Source organism: Octopus bimaculoides, chromosome 1 (genome assembly GCF_046866305.1).
Source record: "Octopus bimaculoides isolate indiv1 chromosome 1, ASM4686630v1, whole genome shotgun sequence".
NCBI lineage: Eukaryota > Metazoa > Mollusca > Cephalopoda > Octopoda > Octopodidae > Octopus > Octopus bimaculoides.
In genome coordinates this window covers 140,362,519-140,379,851 of record NC_142928.1, presented here as the reverse complement: position 1 = coordinate 140,379,851, position 17,333 = coordinate 140,362,519, and the positions used below count along the sequence as shown (strand labels likewise).

The following is a 17,333-nucleotide window of genomic DNA, read 5'->3' as shown; positions in this document are numbered from 1 at the left end:
TACGTCAAACTGTAATAATTCTGCAAGCAGGAGAATATATTGTTTTCTGACTATAAATTTGCATATTTATGTTAGCGAAAGTTCTGGGGCTTATTAAATAACTATTTATCACTATCTACTTTTTATTTATTTATGATCTATCACTGTTGTCACTTATAATAAAATAACAATAACAAGCAATAGATTAATAACTGATCCACATATCAACACCAACTGCTTTCGGTGCAACGATTTAGATTGATTTGTGTTAAAGGTTAAACTATCAATGGCCAACAGATGTGAGATTCCGAATTTTTAATAGGCGAGGTAAAATTTTGAAGTAAGCTGTGACAGAAATAAAGAAACAGCATCAAAGGAGAATTTGCCATGGCTGAGAGTTAGGAGAACCTCGAAGGAAAAAATTAGGTCTGTCAGCAAACATTTACCAGCCTGCTCTAAAGGTATGAATATACAGTGAGAGCTACATTAATCTTTAATGATTGCAGAATATGTAATTAACCCTTTCTTTATCCCTATAAGGTAATTTGGCTAATATATTTAGATCTTCCTTTTAATAGCAGTAAGCTGGCAGAATCATTAGCGCGCCGAGTAGAAAGCTTAGCGGCATTTCTTACGTTCTGAGTTCAAATTAACTTAAGGTCGACTTTACTTTTCCTTTTTTGCGGGGTCGACAAAATAAGTATCAGTCATGTACTGAGATCACCGTAATCGACTTAACCCTTCCCCGAGCTTGCTGGTCTTGTGCCAAAATTTGAAACCAGTATGTTTAGAATTTTTTTTAATGGCGGCGAGCTGGCAGAATCCTTAACACGCCGGGAAAAATGCATTACAGTATTTCGTCTGTCTTTACGTGGAGCCGAAATTCCACCGAGCACGACTTTGCCTTTCGTCCTTTCGAGGTCGATAACATAAGTACCATTTGAACACTGAGGTCGATGTAATCGACTTACCCACCTTTTCGAAATTCTTGGTCTTGTACCAAGAGGGCGAGTTGGCAGAAGTGTTAGCACGCCAGGCGAAATGCTTAGCGGTATTTCGCCCGTCGCAACGTTCTCAGTTCAAATTGCGTCGAGGTTGACTTTGCCTTTCACACTTTCGGGGTCGATAAATTAAGTACCAGTTGCGTACTGGGATCGATCTAATCGACTGGCCCCCTCCCTCAAAATTTTGGGCCTAGACTAGAGTCGAAATAATTCTTAGCTTTGTATATCTCCTGACTTGACATTAATATTTCTTTCTAATTCTTGGCACAATGCCAGCAAATTTAAGAGGAAGGGACAAGATGATGGCATCGACCTCATGACTTGACCGGTACTTATCTTATCGATCATGAAAGGATAAAAGGCAAAATAGGCCTTGTCGGAATTGAACTCAGAACGAAATGTAGCTAACCATTTTGTCCGATGTGGTAACGATTCTACCATCACGTCACCTTGACTCGGGTTCAACTGTTTCAACTGTAACTTCCTACACTCGCGATCCAACGCGTATGATTTGGCTACTAGAAATAGCAGCCGAATCACACTTAGATCACACCCTGCGTCTATCTTAGGAAAAAGCAAAAATACATTGGATAATACAATAGTAGAAACACTACCAAAAAGATGGGATACAAAAATAGGGTAGTCACAGCTGGAACGCTTTCCATACAGGTTCAACTGAATTAGAAATGGTTTAAGTTTTTATATTCAGTGAGCCTGGGCGCACATATGATTCTTTGCTCTTTTTTTCTTGGTGTTTGTGGTGAAGCTTTGAAATTTGTTTAAATCATCCAAGGTCGAAGTAGTGACAAATTAAGTTTACCCTTCAAGAACAGGAGCGGTCTCACTCATAAAGCTTCTGTCGACTTGAAGCCATGGATTAGATGTCTAGGGTACTGCACAGTGGGATCAAAATCAATACTACGCTGTATCGAGGCAAACTTAATCCCACAGCCATGCCAGCTACATAAAGAGCAACTTCACCGATTACCTTAACAGAAGAAACATTCGCAATGTGAGGAGTTTAATCGATCGAATCAATTACGGTATATTATCGACATACACATATATATAAAGTAGGGTACCGGAATTACCTACCACCCACTAGAAATCTACAAATTTTTCACTGGCCACTTCATTGTTATTATTACTTTATGTTTGACTTTCGCTTTGCATTTGTACAAGTTGGCTCCAAGTCTCACCCAGAGACCTCAAGAGACAACAAGTTAGAAGTTCATGTAGGTGTTATGCCAAGGGTACCATATATTTGGTTTTGTACCTATTGTTGTTCTAGATAATGTTTAAGAAACCATAAGAAAATTATGAGTGTGTTTTAAAATTTGAGATTAGATAGACAGTATTTTACATAGGATATGGGCAGTTCCCATGGGCACTAACTTTTAAATTTCTGCCATTTTGGGGTTTTCTGGTATCTGAGCTACGTAGCAATGAGCCCCTTTCGTTATCGTTCCTATGACAACAGGTATTGTTTTAGTCTTCAGGTTCCACATTTTGCCAGTATCTATTTCAAGATCTTTATACTTGCTCAGTTTTTGGTAGGTCTTGACAGATACGTTTATATCGATTGGGACAGTCATATCAATGAGGAAGCATGATATTTGTCTGAAGTCTTTCAATATGACGTCTGGCCTATTTTCATTTATCTTTCTGTTAGTTTGAATGGTGAAGTTCTAGAGGAGTGAGACGTGATCATTTTCAAGCACTAGAAGTGGTTTGTGTTCCCACCAGTTTTTATCATGGGGCAGGTCCAGGTTTTTGCAAATTACCTAGTGAATATATTGTGCAGCTCTATCATACCTGTTGAGATACTTTGTAGGTGCAAGAAGACTGCACATGGAGACAACATGATCGATGGTTTCATTTTGTTGTTGACATACACGACATGTAGGGAAATTGCCGTTCTTTAATATGTTGACCTGGTAGTTTCTTGTAGGTAAGCATTGATCTTGGGCTGCTATAACAAACCTTTCTGTTTCTGAAGCCATTAACCATTGATGGGCAAGGGCTTCGTCAGCATCGGTATTATTAGATCTCTTTGGGTATTTGTGATTAAGAGGTTTTTCTTGCCATTTATCAGTCAGAATATCTAAGGCAGCAGTTTTAGCATGGGTTTTCATACGCTTAGCTTTTTCTCTGCTTGTTTATAGTACGTCAAATTCTGGAATTTGTATTTGGAATTCACTTATATATTCCTTTGCCTGTTTTGTCACTGAGTATGATGTTTTCTTATTTTCATGTTTTGAGACAAGTTTTAACATCCAGTCCTCAGAGTTTTTCAGGTAGGTGTCTAGACCAATTGTGGCAATCTTCATTGTTAATGCCAGTTGTAAAAGTCCACGGCCTCCCTCTTTTCTTGGCAGATAAAATCAGTGTAAATCTGCCTTAGGGTGGTGCATTCTATGCATTGTCAACAATTGTCATATTTTCCTGACAAGATTACACATTTCCGTAATTGACAAGTCAATGATATTGAAACTGTAAGTCACGACTGGTATGGCTAAAGTATTGATCGCTTCGATCCTGTTTCTTGCATTCAGCTCTGTCTTGAGTATTGCTCTCACCCTGAGATAACATTCTCTTCTGATCCTTTCCCTCATCACTGAATGTTTGACTCTGTCTCCTTTAAATACCCCTAGGTATTTGTAGCTCTCTGCTGGTACTAATTCGTTTATGACATTCTGCTGGTCATGGTTAACCTTAGATGTTTCTGTCATTTTTGCCTCGTTTGTGTCATGTATTTTCATATGCGTGAATGTGTGTCCTGTAATTTTCACGTTGTTGTGTAAACATTGAGATGTATGTGTAGTCCTATGAGTATCAAAATGTATATATGATTGTGGAGACATTCGAGTGTATGCGTAATTACTCAATTTTATGTACTTTTGCTCCATTTCTATTATTATTATTATTATTATTATTATTATTATTATTATTTTAATAATGGTGATAACACTATATATATATATATATATATATATATATATCTATATATCTATATATATATATATATATATATATATATATATATATATATATATATATATATATATATATGTGTGTGTGTATATATATATATATATATATATATATATATATATATATATATGTATATATATATATATATGTATGTATGTATATGTATGTATATATATATAGTTTTAGAGAAAAGAACCAAAGTTCATGAACTAATCCATGAAAATCCACAGTCACATATAGAAAAATTAATAAGTAAAAGCAGGATAAATAGGTATAATATAATACAAAGTAAATATCATAAGATAAAGATAATGAAACGACTAGACGTGTTTCATAACCAAATTTTCAAATAGAAAATAAAAAAATATTCAAATCGAAAATCAATTCTATTCAAAAATATAGCTAATCTTCAGGTCAAAATACAACAACAATAATAATAAAAGAATGTGTATATCAACCGACAATAAATAACAAATGAATGTATATAAAAATACATGTTATATTAAATGCAAAACTAATCTTAACGAATCTTTCGTTTAAAATACAATTTAAACGAGGTTTTAGGTTAAATTAATAAAGATAGAAGTAATACTTATCTCAACGATGCTATAGTTTAAACTAAAAATTATTGGACGTTAAACTCAGAATTAAAGCGTTTATTAGAGAGAAGTCTCATGAAGATATTACACAAAGAAAAAGGATAGAATAAAGTGATGTAAGAACATGAATGAAAGTTTTATTATGAATGAAAGATTAAACTTTATATAACTTTACTATATTGTAAACATTTTATTGAACGTAAAAATCTAAGTAATTATAGATTCAAAAGAATAAGACTAAGAAACAATATAGACTAACAAAAATATTATATGCAAATCTTATCTTAACGAATCTTTCATTTAAAATACAATTTAAACGAAGTTTTAGGTTAAACTAAAATTATAAACGTAAAATATAAACTAACAAAAATTAATTTATATAAATTAATATATAAAAAAGCAATTATATCACCATTAAATAAAGGAAAATATATTTAACAAAATTATTGAAAAGAAATACAAAATTTATCTAAACGAAACTTTAGTTTAAATAAAATTATAGATGTTGTACTATTGACTTAACCTTAATTAGAATATAAACTAATAATCAAAGAAAAAAAAACTACTTATTTATCCCATAAAACAATATAAAATATAAGTATTGATTCTATTTGTATTAATATTGTTAAATAAGTCTCATGAAGATATTACACAAAGAAAAAGGATAGAATAAAGAGATGTAAGAACATGAATGAAAGTTTTATTATGAATGAAAGATTAAACTTTATATAACTTTACTATATTGTAAACATTTTATTGAACGTAAAAATCTAAGTAATTATAGATTCAAAAGAATAAGACTAAGAAACAATATAGACTAACAAAAATATTATATGCAAATCTTATCTTAACGAATCTTTCATTTAAAATACAATTTAAACGAAGTTTTAGGTTAAACTAAAATTATAAACGTAAAATATAAACTAACAAAAATTAATTTATATAAATTAATATATAAAAAAGCAATTATATCGCCATTAAATAAAGGAAAATACATTTAACAAAATTATTGAAAAGAAATACAAAATTTATCTAAACGAAACTTTAGTTTAAATAAAATTATAGATGTTGTACTATTGACTTAACCTTAATTAGAATATAAACTAATAATCAAAGAAAAAAAAAACTACTTATTTATCCCATAAAACAATATAAAATATAAGTATTGATTCTATTTGTATTAATATTGTTAAATAATTTTATATCATTGTTTGTAAAAATATGTATTTTTATACTAATTCAATTGATTTTTAATGATAATGTTTGTCGATACCTTTTTTAACACTAAGTTAATTGTATTAAGTTTATCATCTTAGCTTAAACCATGACTTCGATTAGATTAGGGTTGATTTTTTTCCATTAATACTGTTTAATATTTCCCCTTTATTATTATTATTATTATTATTATTATTATTATTATTATTATTATTATTATTATTATTATTATTATTATTATTTTATGTTTGACTTTTGTTTTGCATTTGTACAAGTTGGATCCAAGTCTCACCCAGAGACCTCAAGAGACAACAAGTTAGAAGTTCATGTAGGTGTTATGCCTAGGGTATCATATATTTGGATTTGTACAGTTTTGTTCAAGTGAATGTTTAAGAAACCATAAGAAAATTATGTGTTTGCTTTAAAATTTGAGATTACATAGACAGTATTTTACGTAGGATAGTATTTTACGTAGGATTTATTATTATTATTATTATTATTATTATTATTATTATTATTATTATTATTATTATTAGTATTATTATTATATATTCTTTTCCCTTATTCTTTTATTTCTTTCAGTCATTTGACTGCATCCATGATGGAGCACCGCCTTTAGTCGAATAAATCAACCCCAGAACTTTATTCTTTGCAAACTTAGTACTTATTCTATCGGTCTCTTTTGCCGAAATGCTAGTTTACGGGGAGGTAAACACACCAACATCAATTGTCAAGCGATGGTGGAGGACAAACACAGACACAAAAACATATGCATATTTATAATATATATATATATATATATATATATATATATATATATATATATATATATATATATATATATATATATACATACATATATACAATTGGGAATCGATCATTGGGTATTGGCTTTGCTATATGAATTATAACAAATTGATCTACTGGCAGTATACTAATGCAGTTGCGCAAATGTAACATCCTGCCTTGACAGTATGCTCTCTGCAATATATTACGTAAATATTTTAGAGAATTAGAGGCTTTGACAGTTTTCTCGCAGTAAAGCAATAATCAAAGGTATACTAATTATTAACACTGAGTGGTACATAATTAGCAATTAATATCTAAAAAACCACTTAAAAACACATAGATCAAATAGAAAATAATTGTGACGGTGCTAGATCACTAGCAGAAGGCTAAAACCTGTAAAAGTGTTCACACGCAAATAATCACACATACTCACACATGCGCATGCACACACAAACCACTCACACATACAAAAAGACACATGCCCGCTTGTATATACTTACACACGTGCGCGCGCATCAGTGCTTGTATTCTCGGATGTATATATTTACATTCGTGGAATTAAAGTCTGTATACACATAACTACATATATACATGCAAATATTCACACACACACACATACACACACACACACACACACACACACACATACACACACACACACACACACACACACACACACACACACACACACACACACACACACACACACACACACACACACATTATTCAAGCATACACACCTATAAACAGTATAATATATGTAAGTGTGTATATCTGTGTATATATTTGTATATATTTCTATATTTTTTTATATGTGTATTTCCTTTGGTGAATATGCTTATATGTATGTGTCTTTTTTGCATGTGTGGATGTGTATATATGTGTGTGCATTTGTATGTATGTGTGTATAAATGTGTGTATGTGTAAATTCGTGTTTGTATATATATATATGTATGTGTGTGTATGTATATGTATATGTGTGTGCGTGTGTATCCATATATGTTTGCGTGTATGTTTGTGTATATATATATGTGTGTGTCTCTATGTGTGTGTATATATATATATATATATATATATACACATATATATATATGTATGTGTGTGTGTACGTGTGTGTGTATATATATGTATATGTGTGTGCGTGTACAGGTATGTGCATGATTATGTATGTGTGTGTATATATATATATGGGTGTGTATATGTATATATGTGTGAAAATATATATGTATATATATATGTATGTGTATATATGCGTATATATATATGTCTTATGTGAATACGTACTCCTTTATCATTTTATTTTACTTGTTTGTATCTTCCCTTACACTTGCACCCTTGTGTATATATGTGCGAGTGTATGCACGTGTGTGTGTGTATGTGTAGGTGTGTATGTATGTATATATGTATGACTGTATATCTTTATGTGTTAAGTGTATACGTTTTTTCTATCACTTGTAAATTAATAATAGTTTTCATATATATATTTTTGTTCCTATCCTTTTTGATTGTCTCCCCTACCCCGGGCTAATTTTTGAGCATGGTAACTCTCTTGAATACACCGAGCGGTCCTGTCTGTGATCGTTGCTTTTTCTTTGTTGAGTTCTTTTTGTTTTTTTCTCTGCTTGTATGTACATTTTTACTTAAATATTGTATCTTTTTCAAACATAGTCTTGCCTAGCAGCTTTAAGCCTCATGTAATATATATATATTTTTTTCAATATTAATATGAGTACGTATAAATCTCTACGGCTTTTTTCTGCTAGTGAATCTGTTGCGTTATAGTTTTTAAAACACACGTGGCCTTGTTTACATTATACCTCGTCTTGACCTGTTACTATTTCTTTAAAAATATCCGTAAGATTTTTATTTTTATGTTATAGTTTGCTGCACATATAGACTTGCATACACATTGATATGTCTTTCTTTTTCTTTTTCGCCTCTCACTATTATTATTAGTATTATTTTTCCCTTTTACAACTTGTTTGTAAATATCCGATTTTTCCCCATTACACCATCTGTTTTTGCTTAAATTTAATTATAGTTACTATGATTATAAATTTTTTCTTTCATATTTGTGTTGTGTTTCGAAACGTGCGTATGTATTGAATCCAATTTTGTATTAAATCTAATTTTGATTCAACGTCTTTTTTCCTCCAGCTTTTATACTTGTTTATGGTATATTTTTGCCTATAACGAAATTTTTCAACTTTCTTTCTCTCTCTCTCTCTCTCTCTCTCTCTCTCTCTCTATATATATATATATATATATATATATATATATATATATATATATATATATATATATATATATATATATATATATATATATGTATATATATGTATATATGTATATGTGTATATATGTATATGTGTATGTGTGTGTGTGTGTGTGTGTGTTTAACAATATATATATATACAGGCGTTGCTGTGTGGTAAGAAACTTGCTTCTGAACCACATAGTTGTGGATTCAGTCCAGTCCCACCGTGTCACATCCTGGGCAAGTGTCTTCTACTATAGCCTCGGGCACACACAAATACATATATCTAGTCGTTGGCTACGGCTGGTCAGAAGCATACCACCCGTTTCACGTCTATTATTGCACTTAGCAATATAGGTGTCGCATCAAACTAGCCGGCCAGATGCTCATAGCGTCTTCACCAATGGAGGTAAAAATACACTTTTGGTCAGCTTACCGGTCAAAGGAAAAGAAAAACTTTTAGGGTGTGCATTGTTTGTGGACCAAGGACAACTGACTGATATATATATATAATTTATATATATATATATATATATATATATATATATATATATATATATATATGTATTTAGATATATATAGATAGATATATACATATATATATATACACGCACACGCATATATATATATATATATATATATATATATATATATGCATGCATATGTATGTATATATATATATATGTTTATATGTATATGTGTATGTATGTATGTATGTATGTATGTATGTATCTATCTATCTATCTATCTATCTATCTAAATATATATATATATATATATATATATATATATATATATATATATATATATATATATATATATATATATATATATATATATTTATAAATACACACACACACATGTGTCCGTGTGTCTATGTATATAAAATTCAACAAGATTTATTCACATAACTGCACATCACCGAATGAATCATTACAAATATTTTAATGATTAGGTATAATAGTAGCTTCGCAAAAAACTTAGAACTTCTATCTGTTCACTTAAATTGCTAGAAATTGTGACAAGATATTCCCTAGAAATAACATTCTTCTGTTTTTTCGGACTCGTCAGATTATCTTTCCATGTATCCGCTTCACATAGTATTTTTGTGAGAGTAGGTGTGCAACTATACATATGTTTGCGAATGCTTGTTTGTACACGTTGCTGTTGTTTTTAATGTCGTTTACGATTAAATGAATCCTGGGGAGCATAAATGTTATCAAATATATTCTAGATATAACGAGTCAGTCCACTGACGAGATGTTCATAATAATAATAATAATAATAATAATAATAATAATAATAATAATATAGAAGGTGCGATGGGCAAATTGTCGCAATTTTATAATTCTAATTTCGTGCATTGTTTGTTTTTGATTTTGTCGACTTCACAGTATAGTAGGGTTACTTGCACCATGATGCAGTTCACTCAGCTAGAAAATTGGAAACGACATGCTGTACTCCTTGGCATTCACGCCGGAAGCTCCAATGCAAATATTTCAGAGTGTTTGTGTATTAGTCTGAGGACAGTGCAATTTGAGGACATGTACCGAGAGTGATAGAAATCAAACATCCAGTTAACATCATGGTGTTTGGAGTGATCACTAGTGATGGTGACGTTATGCCTCCATTCGTCTTTTCACACGGCCTCAGATTCAATACAGAGGCCTACATCAAGTGCCTGGAGGAGGAAGTGCTGCCCTTGGTCAAGAGAGTGGCTGCTGGAAGACCCCATGTCTGGCAACAGGACTCTGCACCATGCCACACAAGCAGGAGAACCCAGTCATGGCTGTCAGAGAATTTTTGCGACCACATCATCCCTAACATCTGGCCACCTAACTCTGCAGACTTCAAATTCCTTGATTATTAGGTGTGGGGCGCAGTTGAGAGAGAGAGACCAATAAAATTTCTTCTAACACCAAAGATGAACTGAAGGCAAGAGTTAAGGCAGCATTCACCAACTTAAACAAGGAGGCCGTCCAGACGAGTTGCAGGAGATTCCGAAGTCGTCTGGCGGCTGTGGTTGGAGCCAATGGAGGCTTTATTGAATAAAATTAGTATTTCAAGATATTTTTTTGTAATTTTGATAAATATATCTGTTAAAATGAAATGCCAGTGTTATTTTCATTTTTGCGCTATTTTAAACTAGACGCTAGTTTATTCACTGCACCCTGCATATTGTATATATTGGTTCATCCCATAATGCGGTTTTTTCAATTGCATGAACTAAAAATTGGAGGGGGGAAGGCGGGATAAACTCCCTGCATCAACTTGCTTTAAAATCAGGTAGTAATTTTACCTTCTACTAGTGCAAATTTTGAAGAATGCAGCTCGATTTTAACAGTCAAAGCTATAATGGAAGTGACAAAGGAGCATATTCGGCATATTTTACTTTATGAGTACAATAAAGGTAACAACGCAAGGGAAGGTGCGCGGAATATTAATGTAGTATATGGGGATCGGACAATAAGCGTAAGCCAGTGTCAACGGTAGTTCTAGAAATTCCAAGCCAGAAACTACAGCCTAGAAAACGAGCTTCGTCCTGGAAGACCAGTAAAACTCGATGAGGATGCCTTGCAAACCCTGGTGGAACAAAATCCCATCCAAACTCTTGAGGAACTAGCAGAGAAGCTTAGATTTGAACATTCAACCAGTCATTCAAGTCAGCGCTAGAAGAAAAACGACCATCTTTTGTTTCAAGACGAAAAGTGTTCTTCCATCAGGATAATGCTGGGCCACACATCGGGGATGACATACCAAAGGCTGGAGCAGTTTGAATGGGCAATGATGCCGCACCCACCATATTCGCTGGCCAATGCCCCATTTGATTATCATTTATTCTGCAGTCTTCGAAATCATTTGGACGGAAAAAATATGAATTCCGTAGACGAGGTCAAAACAGTATTGGCGGAGTATTTTTTGTCACAGACATGTGAATTTTGGAAGAGGGGCCATTCAAGTCTACCAGATAGATGGAAGAGCATTGTAGAAAATGAAGGAGAGTATATTTTAGCTTAAAAAAGAACTTTGTTTATCTTAATTTTGGAAAACAGAAGTATAAAAAACCGCATTATTTATGGGATGACCCAATATATATATATATACACACACACACACACATATATATGCATATATACACGCGCGTGCACACGCAAACATGCACACACAGACACACACACGCACACAAGCACACACACACACACACACATCATATATATACCACTAATAAATATATGAAATGGCTAAAAATAATACACGTACAACCAAAAAGTAACATATATAGATTATCAGTTCTGAATCAATTAGTATGGATTATTAAAAACAGAATATACTGAATGGCGTATGAAAAAAAAATCTTAATTAATAGAAAATTACTTCTTAGTTGCGGAAGGAAAATGTAAATTATCATTTAGAACAAAATGGGTGAATGGAAATAAGTGAGGGTAGCATGTTGCTTTATGGAATCGGTTAAAGCATGTTACTCCAAGTCACACATATTTGCCAGTGAAACATTCGCATTTATTGAATCAAATTTATATTACTACTGGTATTAAAATCGTCAAATATATCTCGAACCGATATCGTGACAATCAGGTCGTAAAGTCTGACGATTTAAAATCCAGTAATACTGTAGAACTCATTCGACAAGTACAAAGTTCCTCTGGAGTTTAACTAGCTGAGTAACCCGCTTTAACTGATTCCACACACACACACACACACACACACACACACACACACACACACACACACACACACATACATACCGGTACGTATGCATATACGATTCATACGAATATATATATATATATATATATATATACACACATTTTAATATTTAATTTGTTCCTATATATATATATATATATATATATATATATATATGTATGTATGTATGTATGCATGCATGTATGTATGTTTATATATATATATGTATATATATATATATATATATATATATATATATATATATATATATATATATATATATATATACATATATCATACATACACGCACATACACATGTGTTCTCGTATTCTGAAACGTTATGTCAAATATGTATAACCTCAATTATATGTACTGAAAATTGTTATCAAATTACGTGAGGATACTTACGAATTCATTAATAATTATTACAACTATGGTAATACCAGGAAATTAACATCTATTCGAAGCTGTGTTCCTCAAATCGTTTACGTTTGACGTTTTACAAGTTACTCCTCTGAATGATTTTCATATAAAAAAAAATGAATAGGAAGACTAAGTTATTTTAATGCAACAGAAGCTAATGTAGCAGTGATTTGTTATTCATATTATATTATTTCAACTAGTAGGTGCTTCTTTTGAGATATTTGTGTAGACTTGCGTGTCTTTTGTTAAATTTTGATAGAAATATTGGTACAAGTCGTTGTGTGGTTAAGAAGGTTGGCTTGCAACCTCGTGGTTTCAGGTTCACTCCCACTACGTGACACTTTAGGCAAGTCGCTTGTACTATAGCTCCGGCCGACTAATGCCTTCTCAGTGGATTCAGTTGACGGAATGTATGTGGATGGAGTATCTATCTATCTATCTGTCTATCTAAATATATATAGAGAGAGATAAAATATATGTATATATAATATATATATGTAAATACTTTTTCTTTTTATTTTACTTGTTTCAGTCATGAGGCTGTGGCCTTGCTGGGGCACCACCTTGAAAAATATTTAGTCGAATGAATCGACCCCAGTAATCATATTGTTTTAACCTGTTGCTTATTCTGTCGGTCTTTTATTGCTAAATTACCGGGATGTAAACGCACCAGCATCGGTTGTCAAGCGGTGGGGGTGGGGGACAAACACAGACACAAAGACACACACACACACACACACAGAGGCACGCACACACGCACGCACGCACGCATGCACACACACACACACACACACACACACACACACACACACACACACACATATACACGAAGGTTTTCTTTTTCGTTTCCGTCTACCAAATCCACTCAGTAGGCTTTGGTCGGGCCGAGGCTATAGTAGAAGACACTTGCCGAAGGTGCCACGCATGTGCCCGAGACCATGAGGTTAGGAAGCAAACTTATTACCATACAATCATACAGCCATGCTTGTTGCACACATACATATATGTGTGTATATATATATATATATATATATATATATATATATATATATATATATATATATATATGTATGTATATATATATATGTATATGTATATATGTATATATATTTATTTATATATATGTTTATATATATATATATATATATATATATATATATATATATATATATATAACAAATAATAAATGAGTATATGTATGTATACGTACCGGTATGTGCATACCTACGTCTACCTGTATATATAGGTGCATATCTAGGTACAGGACATTGCAAACAAAACGTAGACAAAAAAATGATAATAACCAGAGTACAGAAAACACACAGGTCACATAGAGAACATTTGCCTTCATCAGCTGCCCCCACCCATTCTAACACAGGCGTTTCGAAGAGTAGGGTAGGACGCATCGTTAAAATGGCTCTTCCCACGGACCACAAATTAAATTTGTATACACAAATTAAATTTGTATACACAAATTAAATTTGTACCATGGAGGAATATAGTGGCGGACAGAAAACAAGACAGGAAAACAAACGGAAAGGCTATACGGCTAGACGTGAAAATTATGTGTATATTGAACGCTGTGAAGCAACGAACTGGAAGCGAGACGAAGTAAGTTCGCGTGTTTGCTCGGCGATAGCCAAGGAAGATGAAGGTCATTAGAATTTCTCGACACTATTTCTCCTATGTTTCAGTCATAGGACTTCGGCCAAACTGGGGCGCCGTCTTGAAGAATTGTTAGTTGAATTAATGGACCTCAGTATTTACTTCATTTCTAAACCCCGTGCTTATTCTCTCATTACCGACGATGATTTAGCTAGCCGAATCTTCGAAGTTACTGTCAATAATGCTAAGAAGGAAATTCATTTCTTACGACAGATCTTCTTCAGTTAAGACATTTCAGAATATGAAATATATTTTAAAGTGTTTTAACTGAGGAAGGTATTTCTTAAAATATAAATTTCTTTTTTCATTTATAACACAACGAACCGAAACGTACATATTAAATGCATTCAAAATACCATTACAGGGTTTGATTATATTTCGAATATATATGTATATATTTATATATATATATGTATATAAATATATATATATATATATATATATATATATATATGTATATATATATACGTATAACTATGTCTACATATCTATATCTATCTACGCACACACGCACACACACACGTATATACATGTGCTGTGTGTATGTGTGTGCTTGTATTTGTACTTTCCACCACTTGACAACCTGTCTCGGTTTGTTTACACCTCCGTAACTTAGCAGTTCCGCAAAAGTAAACTACAAAATAAGCACTACATTTAAAAGTATGTTCTGGGTTACATTTTTTCGACTAAACCCTTCAAAGCGATGTCTCACATTGCCGCAACCCAATGACCGAAGCAACTAAAAAAGTAAAACATAATATTTCTCAAGAAAAATAAAAGGGTTTAAAAAACGAAAACCAACGTTACAATTTTAATTTTAAATGAAATACTATAAGTTTATAAAACCAAAGGAATGTAAATGTAATATGATTTAACATATTCAACAGATTATATTCCAAAAGAAAGAAGATATTCAAGAAATGGCTGAGATTTTGCTAACTGAAGAGCATTAAATTCAATATTTATCTTTTAACTTTTATCTTTTACATGTTTCAGTCATAGGACTTCGGCCAAACTGGGGCGCCGTCTTGAAGAATTGTTAGTTGAATTAATGGACCTCAGTATTTACTTCATTTCTAAACCCCGTGCTTATTCTCTCATTACCGACGATGATTTAGCTAGCCGAATCTTCGAAGTTACTGTCAATAATGCTATATATATATATATATATATATATATATATATATATATTTACATACATATATACATACATACATACATACATATATATATATATATATATATATATATATATATATATATATATACATATATATATATATATATATACATATATATATATATATATATATATATATATATATATATATATATATATATATATATATATATATATATATATATATATGTATGTATGTATGTATGTATATATGTATGTAAATATATATATATATATATATATATATATATATATATATATATATATATATATATATATATTTACATACATATACATACATACATACATACATATATATATATATATATATATATATATATACATATATATATATATACATATATATATATATATATATATATATATATATATATATATATATATATATATATATATATATATATATATATATATATACATATATATATATATATATATATATATACATATATATATATATATATATATATATATATATATATATATATATATATATATATATATATATATATATATATATATATATATATATATATATATATATATATATAGATATATATATATATATATATGGTAGTTGTCTACTCCTGATGCAGAGTCTGACCACCTCAATAATATTCTTGTAGCCAGCGAGGGGAAGTTGATGACCTTCCCTGTTCGAATGTGTGTCATGGACGCAGATTTGTGCGTCATATAGCTAGCTAGAGGCGATCGCCTCTCGGATCTAATCAACAGCAGCATTCGTCCTTTTTCTCTGGACTGCCACATTAGTGTGACAATAAATATCAATATCAATATATATATATATATATATATATATATATATATATATATATATATATATATATATCTATATATATATACATACATATACACTGACAGGAGATATAACCGCTACTAATATACGTATTAGCATTTCGCTAAATCAGACATGGCCGCAGTCAAATGACTCATACAAGTAAAAAAGTAAAAGTAAAAGAATAAATACTGGTGGATGGATTTAACCAAACCATCGACTGTTTGAGTAGTCACTACTGACGATGCTTACGAAGCAGACGAAACTAGTCTAGTCTAGCGATTCAACGGATGGTCATATGGTGCTTGTCTCTCCTATCAGAGTATATATGTTGCGCGCTTCTAGCTGCATTAAGAGCCTTCAACTCTCATTTCTCGCAATATAAGTACTTCGGCAATCTCACTCATATTTAGTGACAATAAAATTTTTCCTTTATGGTATTATATTGCGCCTAACTGTTTATAGTAACACACACACACATATATATATATACATACATATATATATATGCGTGTATGTATGTATGTATGTATGTATGTATGTATGTCTTTTTGCCGCGTATTTCTAGCTCCCGTTTTTCATACTTTAATGCTGAAGTCCATAATTTTTGCTTTAACTTCAAATAATGACAACATTCAAAATATTTTAATTATTGATTAAGATATAAAAGGAATTGTGAACATTGGATCTTGGCGCATTATCAAT

General features: G+C 31.3%; 1 long non-coding RNA gene across 2 annotated transcripts in view; it reads left to right on the top strand.

Annotated features, from left to right (window-relative positions):
- Positions 1 to 206: 206 nt before the first annotated feature.
- LOC128248885 (uncharacterized) overlaps positions 207 to 17,333 on the top strand; it is a 46,404-nt gene continuing 29,277 nt past the window's right edge. For both annotated transcript variants that reach the window (XR_008265028.2, XR_008265026.2), the window contains exon 1: positions 207 to 440. This is a non-coding gene — a long non-coding RNA (uncharacterized LOC128248885). The remainder of the gene's footprint in view (positions 441 to 17,333) is intronic.